The following is a 15,646-nucleotide window of genomic DNA, read 5'->3' as shown; positions in this document are numbered from 1 at the left end:
AGACTTAGAGACCTCAAGAAAATTAGAGATACCAAGGGAACATTTCATGCAAAGATGGTGTCAATAAAGGACAGACATGGTATGGACCTAACAGAAGCGGAAGATATTAAAAAGAGGTGGCAAGAATACACAGAAGAACTGTACAAAAAAGATCTTCACGACCCAGATAATCACAATGGTGTGATCACTCACCCAGAGCCAGACATCCTGGAATGTGAAGTCAAGTGGGCCTTAGGAAGCATCACTACGAACAACGCTAGTAGGGGTGATGGAATTCCAGTTGAGCTATTTCAAATCCTAAAAGATGATGCTGTGAAAGTGCTGCACTCAATATGCCAGCATATTTGGAAAACTCAGCAGTGGTCACAGGACTGGAAAAGGTCAGTTTTCTTTCCAATCCCTAAGAAAGGCAATGCCAAAGAATGTTCAAACTATGGCACAATTGTACTCATCTCACACGCTAGCAAAGTAATGCTCAAAATTCTCCAAGCCAGGCTTCAGCAATATGTGAACCATGAACTTCCAGATGTTCAAGCTGGTTTTAGAAAAGGCAGAGGAACCAGAGATCAAATTGCCAACATCTGCTGGATCATCAGAAAATCAAGAGAGTTCCAGAAAACATCTATTTCTGCTTTATTGACTATAACAAAGCCTTTGACTGTGTGGATCACAATAAACTGTGGAAAACTCTGAAAGAGATGGCAATACAAGACCACCTGACCTGCCTCTTGAGAAATCTGTATGCAGGTCAGGAAGCAACAGTTAGAACTGGACATGGAACAACAGACTGGTTCCAAATAGAAAAAGGAGGCTTTTTCATGTCAAGGCTGTATATTGACACCCCACTTATTTAACTTATATGCAGGGTATATCATGAGAAATGCTGGGCTGGATGAAGCACAAGCTGGAATCAGGAGATTCCATTTCTCCATCGGGAGATTGCCGGGAGAAACATCAATAATAACCTCAGATATGCAGATGACACCACCCTTATGGCAGAAAGTGAAGAAGAACTAAAGAGCCTCTTGATGAAAGTGAAAGAGGAGAATGAAAAAGTTGGCTTAAAGCTCAACATTCAGAAAACTAAGATCATGGCATCTGGTCCCATCACTTCATGGCAAATAGATGGAGAAACAGTGGAAATAGTGTCAGACTTTATTTTGGGGAGCTCCAAAATCACTTCAGATGGTGACTGCAGCCATGCAATTAAAAGACGCTTACTCCTTGGAAGGAAAGTTATGACCAACCTAGACAGCATATTAAAAAGCAGAGACATTACTTTGCCAACAAAGGTCCATCTAGTCAAGGCTATGGTTTTTCCAGTAGTCATGTATGGATGTGAGAATTGGACTATAAAGAAAGCTGAGTGCAGAAGAACTGATGCTTTTGAACTGTGGTGTTGGAGAAGACTCTTGAGAGTCCCTTGGGCTGCAAGGAGATCCAACCAGTCCATCCTAAAAGAAATCAGTCCTGAATATTCATTGGAAGAACTGATGTTAAAGCTGAAACTCCAATACTTTGGCCACCTGATGGGAAGAACTGACTCATTTGAAAAGACCCTGATGCTGAGAAAGATTGAAGGTGGGAGGAGAAGGGGACAACAGAGGATGAGATGGTTAGATGGCATCACCAACTCAATGGACATGAGTTGAATCAACTCTGGGAGTTGGTGATGGACAGGGAGGCCTGACGTGCTGTCATGGCACAATGGAAATGAGCAAAAAGGCAGTAACGTATGTTAAAAGTGGTAAATCATCTCACTTTTTCCTTATATTTTTGTTTTTAGTGCATGCAGAGGAGTGTGTCCTAGGAATCATCAACTTAGTGAGCTCACTAGGCAGGATGTGGGTCTCATGCCACCATTGTTTAATTGTTTTAGGGTATGTCTTATGCTTCTATTACATGGTTTTGTTGCTAAGCAAGCCTGCTTGGTTTTGTGGTTAAGCAAATCTACTTTCTTTCTTTTTTTAAAATTGGGGTACAATTGCTTTACAATGTTGTGTTAGTTTCTGCTACACAACAATGTGAACAAAGCTCTAAGAATACATGTATCTCCTCCCTCTGGTGCCTCCCTCCCAAATCTGCTTGCTTGAGTGATCATTAACTTACAGGGATTCCCATACTTTTCTTTACTTAAATCTTTTAGTGAGATGAACTATTTAATCACCTACTCTGTACGTTTTGGAGAAGGAAATGGCAACCCACTCCAGTACTGTTCCATGGACAGAGGAGCCATGGCTACATACAGTTCATGAGATCACAAAGAGTCGGACATGGCAGAGTGACTGACTTTCAGTTTTTCACTTTGTACCTTTACTCTGTCCGTATCCTACCCTGCTTTACTCTTTTCCATAAACTTATCACCCCCAGACAATCTAGAGGGTCACTGGTTTCTCCTCACCATACTGGAAGATCCCAAGAAAGCATAGGATAGTTTTGTTCCATTCTCTGATTTATCCCCAGGGCTCAGAACAGTGTCTGTCATATAGTAAATGCTTGATAAAGTACTTGCTTAAAGAGGAAGGAAGACATTACTGCAGTGATGGAGATGTTTGACACTGTCTCTACTCTGATACCTTCCCTTCCTCCTGGTGCCTCTTAGTCCCAAACTTCTTACCAGCACATGACCAGGAATAAAAACAATCAGTTAACTCCTTTTAATGAGTAATGCTATTCTGATTGAGGGTTTCCCTGGTGACTCAGCAGTAAGGAATCTGCCTGACAATGTAGGAGATGCAGGTTCAATCCCTGGGTCGGGAAGATTCCCTCCAAAAGGAAATGGCAACCCATTCCAGTATTCTTGCCTGGGTAATCCCATGGACAGAGGAACCTGGTGGGCTACAAATTTGCAAAGAGTCAGAAATGCCTTAGTGACTAAACAATAACTCTGAGAGTGGTTATGAGTGGCTTTCAACAAATTTGGAGAGAGGCAAAATAGAGTAAGGTCAATATATAATTTATTACTTCAGGTGAGTTAAGAAACAATAGGTGACCATCAAGTCAATACAGGTATTGTACACACCATGTGGATGACACAGGTCAGGATCACAGAGAACAAGCCTGAGACAACATGGGACACAAGTCAGGCAGGACTGTCACAGATCAAGCTAGGCTGGGAGCAGATGTCAACTGTCTCAGACAGGGGTCAGCAAACTATGACCCACGGGCCAAATCTGGCCCACTGCCTGGTTTCATGGATACGGTTTTACAGGAACCCCGCTGTGCCCGTTCATCTGAGTACCTTCTATGGCTGCTTTTGCACAGAGTGGAGAAGCTGTACCATAGACTCTGTGGCCCATGTCCCTGGGGAAAAAAATGTACAAAAATTGAGAATTACGTTTTGTTTGGCAGACTTACTGAGAACTTAAGCCTGGGAGGCAGCCTCTCAGATAGCTCTGAGACACTGCTCCAAAGAGGTAAGGGAAGAGCTAGAATATATAGGAATTTTTGCAACAGAAACCAGGTAGTCAGAACATTAAGAGATAACTGTCAAAAAGGAAATCAGGCATGTCAAATTAATGAATTTAGCACTTACATATGGGAAGATGTAAGAGACTGGGTTCGTTGAAATCATTCCTTTGATATGCACCTTCGCTGTCTAGGGCCAGTATCCTGCTTTTCTCCAATGGGAATCCCCTTGGGGTGTATAGTCTGATGGAGGCTGCAGTGGCTGAAGGTTTGATGGCTCCAATATCCTTTGTTTCCCAATAAGGCAGGTGCCATTTTTCGTCCACACCTGCACAGCCTCACATGTTTATTCTCTGGCCCTTTACAGAAGATGTTTGCCCACCCTGTTCTAGCAGCTTCTTCCTGAGTAAAATTGACAAGTAGAACATGAACTTGTGAAGTATTTGTCTGAAAACTTTGAGGGAGATTCAGGACTTGTTGACCATCTATCTCACAACAGGATGCCACAAGCAGCATCAAGAAAACATCTGCCAAGGGAAGGAAGGCAGGCACTGAGGTCAGGAAACTATGTGAGTCACAGAGGGGCACAGGGGCAAGGGGAACAGCTTAAAACACAGTTTTATTTTTATTTGATTGATTGGTTGGTTGATCTTTTGGCTGCACCATGCAGCATGTGGGATCTCAGGGGATCTTAGTTCCCAGACCAGGCTTCCAGCCCACTCCCCCCAAGTTGGCAGCAAGGAGTCTTAACCACTGGACCACCTGGGAAGTCCCTAGGCTACATTTTTTAAATCTACGATGCTCAGCAGAACTTCCTGGATGGAAGGAGCACTATCCCAAGTAGTAGGAGGGGAGGGGAGAAGAGTGTGTTTGCCTTGATGGCAGGCTCCAGTTTACAGGGTTGCAAAGAGTTGGACACGACTGAGCACACATGAAGAATGGGGCAAGTTACCCAGTGTTGGGGGAAGAAGGTCCCTGAGGCCAGACCTTGGAGACATCACAGTGTCTTCAGGAATCAGATATGATTGCTATAAGTCACTCTGACATCTGTCAGTCATTGCATACGGCTGCCCCAGGGGGAGGTGTGACCTTGAATGAAGCCGATACAATTGGTGTCTACAATTGTCCCATCAGCTGATAGAATCTCCAAAGAATGCTATGGGTTGAAGTTCTTCTCCCAGGGGTCCCTAGCTTCCTGGGTTGAAAGTCTTCTCCCAGGGGTTCCCAGCAGCTGAGGAAAACATTTTTCCTTCCCGAAGCAGAGTGTGAGCAGAGCATTGCAGCACCCTCCTCATTTAGAAAATTATTTCAGAGGAGTAGAACTCTCATTCTCTGGAGCTGACATTGTTAAAGTGATAAACATTTACTCTGCCATTCGCGCATTTTATTGCATAAATTATAATATATATGATGTATAATTAATGTACAATACATATATGATGCATAATTAAATATGTTTTATATATATATATGTATATATATATAGTGTCCATGGATTCTCCAGGGAAGAATACTGGAGTAGGTAACCATTCCCTTCTCCAGGGGATTTCCCAACCCAGGGATCAAACCTAGGTCTCCTGCACTGCAGGCAGATTCTTTTACCATCTGAGCCACCAGGAAGCCCAATAATTAAATATATTATATATATTTAATATATATAATTGTATATTGTATTGTATAATATATTGTATATATATTAATATATATATTGTATATATATATACACACACACATATATATATAGTGCACCTAAAAAAGTACCAGGCACTGGGCCAGGCTCTGCACTTCATGATCCCATAGCCTGCAGACCAGAGGAACACAGACAGAAAGACATACACAGTCCAACCGACAAGTGCTCCAAGGGAAGCAAGCATAGGCCTGGCTCACCACATAGATTTGGGGCTCAGGAGATATAGCCAGAGTTTCACGGAAGAGGTGGCCCCTGGTCCAGCCTGGGGGACTCAAGTTTGCAACTTTAGGTGGAGCAGAAGAGGGCGTCTTTTACGCAGTCACACCATGCAGAAATTTAAATGATAGGAGCTTTTGACTCCCTTCTCTCCCGCGTGGTACCACCACCCTGAATTCCAACTCTTGGTTCCTGATTCCAGCATAAACCAGAGTGATTACATTGGTTGCCACTAGAGGGCAGTATTCAGTCAAACGTGCTTGCTACAGTGGCTTTGTTACTGTCAACCCTAGTTTCAATTGAACTAGTTTCAATTTTGGTTTATGGGGGGAAAGGAGACAAGAGGAGAAATCTTGTGGCAATAGGGTTTTCCATTTCTTTTACTTTAATTCATGCATTTGTATGTGACATTTATATCCACCGCCCAAAATTACTGAAAAATTGGGCAAGTACTAGAGTATGATTTCATGGTGATTGGCAATTACTGCCTCATGTATTCCTAGAAAATTGGTATAACTTCCCTGGTGGTCTAGTGGTTAAGAATCTGCCTTCTAATGCCAGAGGTGTAGGTTTGATCACTGGTCAGGGAACTAAGATCCCACATGCTGCCTGCTGTGGCCAAGAAAAGAAAGTTGGCAAAACTAGAGTTTTGCTATGAGAATTTTCTTTTTAAATATTTATTTATTTATTTGTCTTCAGGGGTCTTAGTTGCAGCATGTGAGATCTTCGGTCTTCATTGTGGCATGCAGGATCTTTAGTGGCGGCGTGTGATATCTTTTTGAGTTTCCTCATGCAGGGTTTTAGTTGCCATATGTGAACACTTTAGTTGCAACATGTAGAATCAAGTTCCTGATCAGGGATCGAACCTGGACCTTCTGCACTGGGAGCTTAGAATCTTAGCCACTGGACCACCACTGAGAATTATCTTTTCTTACTACCCTACCTCCTGGCCAGGAACCTGTTAAACACACTGGTAATGTTATACGTACTTTTTTTCAAGGTCTCCAGTTGGCACCATCTTCTGTCACTTGTGCGTGTTCTGCCCACACTCCACAAGGTGAGGAGAGGTTGGACTTTCCATGGCACGTGCTGTGGGGCATGGCCGGGGCATCCTCTGACAGCAAGATAGCAGAGGTGTTCCCAACTGGGCACCTGAAAACCACCAAATAAGCCTCGTGATCCTAATCTTCCATGATAATGAGTCACTGATAGTATCTAAAGCCAGAAAAGGAATGAGAGGAGGAAAAGAAGAAGAAAAAGGAATGATCATAAAACGTGTTATTTAGAAATGTGTAGAAAAGTATCATTAAAAAAAAAGCTAAAAGTTGAAAGTGGTTGTAATGATCTCATTACTTTTACTTTTTATTGGATGTGTTTTTTTAAAAAAGATTTATTTATTTTATTTTTTGGCCATGGTAGGTCTTAGTTGCTGTGCATGGGCTTTCTCTAGTTGGTGTGAGTGGGGGCTACTCTTCGTTTCAGTGTGAAGGTCTCTCTTTGCGATGGCTTGTCTTGTGGAGCACAAGCTCTAGGCACTCACTCTAGGCTTCAGTAGTTCCAGCCTACGGGTTAGTAGCTGTGGCCCTCAGGCTCTAGAGCACTGGCTCAGTAGTTGTGGCCCACAGGCTTAACTGCTCCAAAGCAAGTGGGATCTTCCCCCATCGGTGTTCCCTGTATCACAAGGCAGATTCTTAACCACTGGACCATCAAGGTAGCCCCAGGTGTGTTTTGATGTGCATTTTAAAATTCTAGGAAAGGTCCTAAATTCTCAACTGTTTTGTGCCCCAAACACAAGGGGAGATTCCTAAACACCCAGACTCCACCTTCAGAGATCCAACTGGTGGGTCTGCAGTGGTTTCAGATATCTGGATGTTGAACATGGTACAAGACCTCGGTGGACCTCTTTGGGGGCTTCTATTCTAGGTTCCAAGCTGGGGGACAGAGTGGGATGGAGCTGCCCCCCAAGTTCTATTCCAGCTCCACTCCTTCCTGGCTGTGAGACTTTGAACCACTCACTTCACTTCTCTGTGTCCTAAAGTTAACAAGGGATCACTTCTTCCATGTTTTGAGAGGCGAAAGTTGAGAATCAAAAGAGCATCTTTTTAGAAAAATGCAATATGATACTTTGTACACAATTTCAGAATGTTCCTAGACCCTTCTGGGTCCCATAGATTCTTGGTTACAATCTCTTGGAATGAATGTTTTCAAAGAACGTGTCCTTTGCAGTTCTGATGTTCAAGGTTGATCTGGATTCTGGATGCTGTGGGCAGGTTGGTTGGGGGAGAGGGCTGGATTCAACCTGGAGATCAGCTTTAGAATCTCTGTCCATGAGGCTCTCCTGGTATATGCTCAATGGGCACTTCATTCTGCTTTTAATGGGATTGAAGAGCTGGTCACTAACTCGCAGATACAAACAGGATAGAAATCTCCGCAGCCAAGACCTTAGTAGCTAAGCTTCCTGTGAGTCCCGAGGGACCAAGGATGCTTCCTGCTTTTCCTACTAAGCTATGAACTTTTCCTCAAAGACTACCACCTGCATCTTTCTATGCCCAGCACCTACAAGGGAATACTTGGCATACTTTTGTGTTAAACTTCACTGAACTCAAATGAAACAGACTGAAGCAAGTGAAGTTTATTGGCTAAAACCTACATCAACAACCATAGGTAAAAACATGAAAACTTTAAATTAGAAATAAGGCAAGGTGACCTACTCTTACCATTATTGTTATCACAGCTCTGGAGGTCCTGGCCAAGATTATAAGGCAAGAGAAAGAAATAATAGGTGTAAGAATTGGACAGGAAGAGATTAGATTGTCATTATTTGAAGATTATATGATTATCAGTAATTAAAAAGAGAGGGGACTTCCCTGGTGGTCCAGTGGTTAAGAATCTGCCTTGCAATGCAGGGGGTGGAGGTCTGATCCCTGCTTGGGGAACTAGGATCCCACATGCTGCAGGGGACCTAAGCCTGTGCATCACATCTGCTGAGCCTGTACACCACACAGAAAGATCCTGCATGTCACAACTAAGATAAGATGCAGCCAAATAAATAAACATTTAAAAAAAATTTTTTTAAATAGAAAGAGAGAAAATAAGAAAACAAACCCAAGACCAAAAAAACTTTTTTAAAGAGAGAGAGAGGACTTCTGTTTCTGGCCACGATTAACCTTTCTGCCCAAAACAACCAAAAAAAAAAAAAAAACTAACAAAATATGTGAAACAACAGTTTTCAGAAGTCTGGACAGCATACAGTGAAAGAAATTAATCTTGCAAGACTGAAAGTAAATTATATAAGTCTTATGATTGCCCCAACTCCCTGCCTTGAGTTCCTAGGCTATGGCACAAGCAAAGGAAACCCAGGCAGACCTTGGTGAACCCCCTGAGTTGAGGAGACAAAACTGAAAGTCCGGAAGACTAAGTCAGTGAAAGCTAGCAAAACAGAGGACTAGAGAGGAGAGAGCATCACAGGCAGAGAATACCAGAGATCTTCAAGTGTTACCAGAGAACTGATCAGCAAGGGAACTACTCCAAAGCCAAGGAAAGAACCAAGCCAGAGGATTAGAGATAATAGTGCCTGCTCCTACCACATGAATTACGGGAATTGAATACTTACTTTTGAAACAGCTGATCTCAGTACTGGGTAATAATTATTCCTAGTCAGAGCACTGTTCCAGCCTGCCTCTCAAATATTAAAGATCCAACAGAATCAAATTATTTTGAAAGCACATCCCAGAATAAAAGTCAAGAGTATTAATGGGAATATAAGAAAGTTATAAGACGCTAATGAAAGAAATCAAAGATGACATAAACAGATGGAAAGAGATTCCATGGTCCTGAGTAGGAAGAATCTATATTGTGAAAATGACTATACTACCAAATGCAATCTACAGATTCAATGCGATTCCTATCAAATTACCAATGGCATTTTTCACAGAACTAGAACAAAAAATTTCACAGTTCATATGGAAACACAAAAGACCCTGAATAGCCAAAGCGGTCTTGAGAAAGAAGAATGAAGCTGGAGGAATCAACCTTCCTGACTTCAGATTATACTACAAAGCTACAGTCATCGAGACAGTATGGGACTGGCACAAAAACAGAAATATAGACCAATGGAACAAGGCAGAAAGGCAAGAAATAAACCCATGTACCTATGAGTACCTTATTTTTGACAAAGAAAGCAAGAATATACAATGGGGCAAAGACAGCCTCTTCAATAAATGGTGCTGGGAAAATGGAACAACTACATGTAAAAGAATGAAATTAGAACACTTCCTAATACCATACACAAAGATAAACTCAAAGTGGATTAAAGACCTAAATGTAAAACCAGAAACTACAAAACTCTTAGGGGAAAACATAGGCAGAACACTCGATGACATAAATCAAAGCAAGATCCTCTATGACCCACCTCCTAGAGTAGTGGAAATAAAAACAAAAGTAAACAAGTGAGACCTGATTAAATTTAAAAGCTTTTGCACAGCAAAGGAAACTATAAGCAAGGTGAAAAGACAACCCTCAGAATGGGAGAAAATGGTAGCAAATGAAACAACTGACCAAGGTTTAATTTCCAAAATATACAAGCAAATCATACAACTCAATGCCAGAAAAATAAACAATCCAATCAAAAAGTGGGAAAAAGACCTAAACAGGCATTTCTCCAAAGAAGACATACAGATGGCTAACAAACACATAAAAGGAGGCTCAACACTCTTATTATTAGAGAAATGCAAATCAAAGCTACAATGAGATATCACTTCACATCATGAAAAAGTCTACAAACAATAAATGCTGGAGAGGGTGTGGAGAAAAGGTAACACTCTTGCACTGTTGGTGGGAATGTAAATTGATACAGCCACTATGGAAAATGGTGTGGAGATTCCTTGAAAAACTAGGAATAAAACCACCATATGACCCAGCAATCCCACTCCTAGGCATATACTCTGAGGAAAACAAAATTGAAAAAAACACATGTATCCCATTGTTCATTTCAGCACTATTTACAATAGCTAGAACATGGATACAACCTAGATGTCCGTCGACAGATAAATGGATAAAGAAGTTGTTGTGGTACATACACACAACAGAATATCACTCAGCCGTGAAAAGGAGTGCTTTTGAGTCAGTTCTGATGAGGTGGATGGACCTAGAACCTATTATACAGAGTGAAGTGAGTCAGAAAGAGAAAGATAAATATCATATTCTAATGCATATATACAGAATCTAGAAAAATGGTACTGAAGAATTTATTTGCAGGGCAACAATGGAGAAACAGAGAATAGGCTTATGGACATGGGGACAGGGGAGGAGAGGGTGAAATGTATGGAAAGAGTAACATGGAAATTTACATTTCCATATGTAAAATAGATAGCCAACGGGAATTTGCTGTATGGCTCAGGAAACTCAAACAGGGGCTCTGTGTCAACCTAGAGGGGTGGGTTGGGGTGGGAGATGGGGGGAGGTTCAAAAGGGAGGGGATTAAAAAGGGGGGGTGTATATGTATAACTATGGCTGATTCATGTTGAGGTTTGACAGAAAACAACAAAATTCTGTAGAGCAATTATCCTTCAATTAAAAAATACAATAGAAAATATTATCTATAATATTAGCCTTGCTGAGAAAATCCCATGGACAGAGGAGCCTCATGGGCTACAGTCCATGAGGTCACAAAGAGTTGGACATGACTAAGGGACTGAGCACAGAGCATAATATTAGCAAAACCTCTAAAACATCGAGAAACTAACTTTATTAAACACATGACACTTCTGTGGGGAAATAAATAAATATATATATATGCCATGTAGCTTGAAGGATCCTTGGCAGTGAAAGTACAGAGTCCTAACAGCTGGACCACCAGAAAATTCCTGATGTGGGGAAATTTTTGAGTCCTATTAAAGAAAGCTGAGTGCTGAAGAACTTATGCTTTCAAAGTGTAGTGCTGGAGAAGACTCTTGAGAGTTCTTTGGACTGCAAGGAGATCAAACCTATCAATCCTAATGGAAATCAACTCTGAATTTTCATTAGAAGGGATGATGCTGAAGCTGAAGCTCCAATACTTTGGCCACCTGATGTGAAGAGCCAACTCACTGGAAAAGACCCTGATGCTGGGAAAGATTGAGGGCAAGAGAAAGGGGTGACAGGATTAGATGGTTGGGTGGCATCACTGACTCAATGGACATCAGTTTGAGCAAACTCTAGGAAATAGTGAAGGACAGGGAAGCCTGGCATGCTGCAGTTCATGGGGTTCCAAAGAGTTAGACTTGACTTAGTGGCTGAACAACAACAAAGAATATAAGAGGATATGCAGATATGCATTCGATGAGATGACAGTGTTATAAAGATAATGCTTCTCTTTAGATTGATATAGATATAGACACAGATACAAAAAGTACTTGATTTATCAGACATGCACAGAACTGCAAGTAGGAGAAAACACAATACCATTTGAACAAGGTTGAGGTTTTGTTAGAAAAGAAGTGGGTGGGGATATACGTTAGGAATCCACCACAGTGTCTGCTGCATCAGTAAGCATGGTGTAAGGAAACAGTCCTGATCAGAAGTCGAGTGAAGTTTGAATATCAGCTTCAACACCAGAAATTTGGACAAATCCCTTAACACCTCTGACCCCTTATCATCCTTACAAAAGCCAAGTCTGGACCATTTGCTCTGTATAGCACATTTAGCTCCTTGTTTCATCATTGAAGGAACAGGCTTCAGGAAGGTGGAATGAGTTGCCCACCCCCCAGCCTCCCTGCTCCTGCACCTTCAACTTCTGCATAGCTGCTCAAGGAGCAAAGAGGCACCTGTAGCCCCCCAGGCTCCTCAGCCTTTGTTCTTGAGGAAGATACCCACATGGTTGGTCTCTCTATTAAAACCCCAAGCAGTGCCAGGAGATAATTTGCCATGCTGGGAAGATCAGTGAGTTCCTCAAGGACAGGGGCTGCAACTTGTTAACATCTTGGGTATTAACAAGGGATGAGCAACATCCCAGCATGAGGTAAATGCCTCATCAACACTAGTTTCATGAGGCAATAAATACATTGCTTTTAATTTGCAAGTGACAAAATTGTTGTTGGGGAAACTGGGATTGTGTAACCAGGACTCTGTGATCTGACTGAAACAGAGCAGGAGCCTGTGGTCCTTGACCCCCACCCCCGACCATGTCCTCTGCCTCTCTTTTGCCTGTGGAAAACTTTAGCCAAAGAATAAGTTTAATCGGAGAAGTGAGAAATTCGGAAACAAAGGAAAACTGTCAAAGGAGACTAAATAATAATAATAATAATGTAGTCATTAAGTATAGTCAAGGACCTTCAGTTCTTTCTCCAGGGCTATAGATAATATTCTGAGCCACATCCTGTGAACTGTCTTATAGACACTAAAACACCAGGTGGAGAATTAACTACATGATGACCACGCTGTATCCAGAACATGAGCTGCCACAATTCCAAGAACTGGCTGCAAAGAAATGGGAAAAAATGGACCCTGGAACTGAAGATTAACCGTACCTAAAACAACCAAGATGAGGCTAGTCAGACCACTGATGACCAATTTAAAGATGACTGTTAGATTTGACTGGGCTTTTTCTGCGTGTATCCCCTCCCCCCACACACACACTCTGTCTATAAAAGCTCTCACTGCCTGCTTGTCAAGGGTGGGGGAAGTAAGCCTTTGGACAGATATCCATCACCTTCCCCCACCCCAGTTGCCAGCATTTGAAATAAAGCAAACTTTCCTTTCCCCAACCTGGCCTGTTTATTGGCTTTGGAGCGGCAAGCAGCCAGATCCACAGCCTCTTTTGGTAACATGACTACAAATTCTGCACTTTTTCTGATTGATGACAGTGCCTGTTTTGTAACCAATCGGGACCCTTTGCAGCTTTCCCAGGACAGATCCCACCCCCGTATACTCTAATGTAGCTCCTCTCTGAAGTATCCAGATAATAGTATCTGATGCACATTTCTTGAATAGTTTTGCAGATGCTAAAAGCCCCAACAAATGAAAGAAATTAACCACTTGATGAGCATGAGCCCTTTACCCCCAGACCTACTGGCCCCTAAGGATTGATAATGTTAAACCCTGTGACCACCCTATTACCCCCCCCCCCCATCAACCAATCAGAGACCTGTGCACCAACTGACCACACACAGTGACTCCCCTCCCTCACCTTGCCTTTCAAAATGCTTTGCTGCATTTTAAAATAATGTTTACTTCTGTATTTATTTATATTTGGCTGTGCTGGTCTTCGTTGCTGCTTGGGCTTTTTTCTAGTTGGGGTGAGCGGGGGCTCCTCGCTAGCTATGGTGCCTAAGCTTTTCCTTGCAGTGGATTCTCTTGTCATGCAGCACCGGCTGTAGGATGCATGGGCTTCAGTAGTTGTGGCTCATGGACTCTAAAGCATGGGCTCAATACCTGGGGCACACGGGCTTAGTTGTTCCACAGCACGTGGGATCTTCTTGGACCAAGGATCGAACCGGTATCTCCTGCATTGGCAGCAGGTTCTCTACCACTGAGACACCAGGGAAGCCCACTTTGCCGCATTTTTAACCAACAAGGACTTACTATGTAGCACAAGGAACCTTGTTCAATATTATGCAACAACCTAAATGGGAAAAGAATTTGAAAAAGAATAGATAATTTATATGTATAACTGAATCATTTTGTTGTACACCTCAAACTAACACAATATTGTTGATCAACTACACTCCAACACAAAATAAAAAGTTAAAAAAGGACCTTCCCTGGCAGTCTGCGCTTCCAGTGCAAGAGACATCATTCGATCCATGGTCAGGGAACTAAGATCCCACATGCTGCACAGCCTGGCCGAAAAATAAAAATAAGCAAATTTTTTTTTAATTAAAAATGCTTTGTTGAAACCTACTGGGGAGTTCAGGCCTTTTGAGCATTAACTGTCCCAGACTCATTGTATGACACCTTACAATAAACGCTGCACTTTCCTTAACCACAACCCAGTGTCAGTAGATAGGCTTTACTGCGCTCAGGAAAGTGGCCCTAAGTTTTGGTTGGGTAACAATTTCATATGCTCAATGAAGAGATTGAGAGCAGAGGCCAGGACCCTTCCTCCCCAAGAGTCACTGAAGATGATAGACAGCAATAAACCGTACATGGCAGTTGGAGTCTGTGAATGGTTCAAAGCAAGGCAGTCTTATTATGCCCACTTGAGTGCCAGAGGGGTCTCTGGATGCCAGGATGTATGACCACTGATAGACTCGAATAGACAATGTAGTGGGCAACTTGAAGGTCTAGCAAGGGGCTTTCCAAAGGGGATGGAGAAATGGGAAAGAGAGCCCGCTGGAGAGATCCCCAAGATATTCAAGGGGACCTCCAGCCACCACATCCCATCTCTTCCACAGAACCTTCCCCAGAAGAGCTTCACTCATGAAGTAACAGAAATCCACACCTGCTTTACATTTAGAATGAAGGTGTGAAGGGAGGCACCCCTGGCATAGAGCAGACAGTTTGAGGCTGACTCTCAGAAAGCCTGCCTTCTCGGCCGTTTCCTTGCTGTGTGGCCTCAGGCAAGACGCTTTCCCTATCTGAGTCTCAGTTTTCTCTCTGGAGAAACGGGAGTGATAGTGTAAACCGTGTCTGCCCAACGGGTTGTTGGGAATGACTAGGTCTTTGTAAGCTGTGCTGTGCAGAATAACATTTGGCGTTTCATTCTAGCCTTTGGAAATTTGGAGTTTCTTTGAACTGGGCTCCCCAACTATAATGAAAAGCATCAACCAAAACCAGAGTCAAGAGTCTGTCTGATGGACCTACTTGGAAAAGGAGTCAAGCGAATGGTCTGAGACACCGACAAGTCCCACCTTGACCCATATATCTTTATGAGGAAAAAAAAAAGCTTTGATTCCACTTTTCACAGCTAATCCTGCCTTTTCTCTGGACACCAGGGTTTTCTTGGAAAGTTTTGCACTGACTTTGGAGAACAGTTCCCATCAGAGCTATTTTCAGCAAAGACAGCCAAAGAAAGAGGACAGACTTCAATGCCCTGAGTTACGAGAAGTAGTTCTGTCAAACATTAATAATTAGTTGAAATTTAACCAAATTGTCAAAAGTTTGGTCAAAGGAAAGATTTGGGTCAGAGCTGGACTTGTGATATAAAGTGCACCCCACAACCCCAACACACATACCTATCAGCAGATGGGGGACTGGTCCTACTCCTGCTTTCAGAGGACAATGTACATTTTGTGAGCTCTGTCTGCATCATGGAGCGATAGTCTTCCCTGACTATTTCCTTTTTTTTCTAAAGATTTTTTTGAATTAACTTATTTATTTCTGCCTGCATTGGGTCTTCATTGCTGCTGTGGGCTT

The sequence above is a fragment of the Cervus elaphus genome, chromosome 11 (assembly GCF_910594005.1).
Source record: "Cervus elaphus chromosome 11, mCerEla1.1, whole genome shotgun sequence".
NCBI classification, from domain to species: Eukaryota; Metazoa; Chordata; class Mammalia; order Artiodactyla; family Cervidae; genus Cervus; species Cervus elaphus.
Note: the sequence above shows the minus strand (reverse complement) of the source record.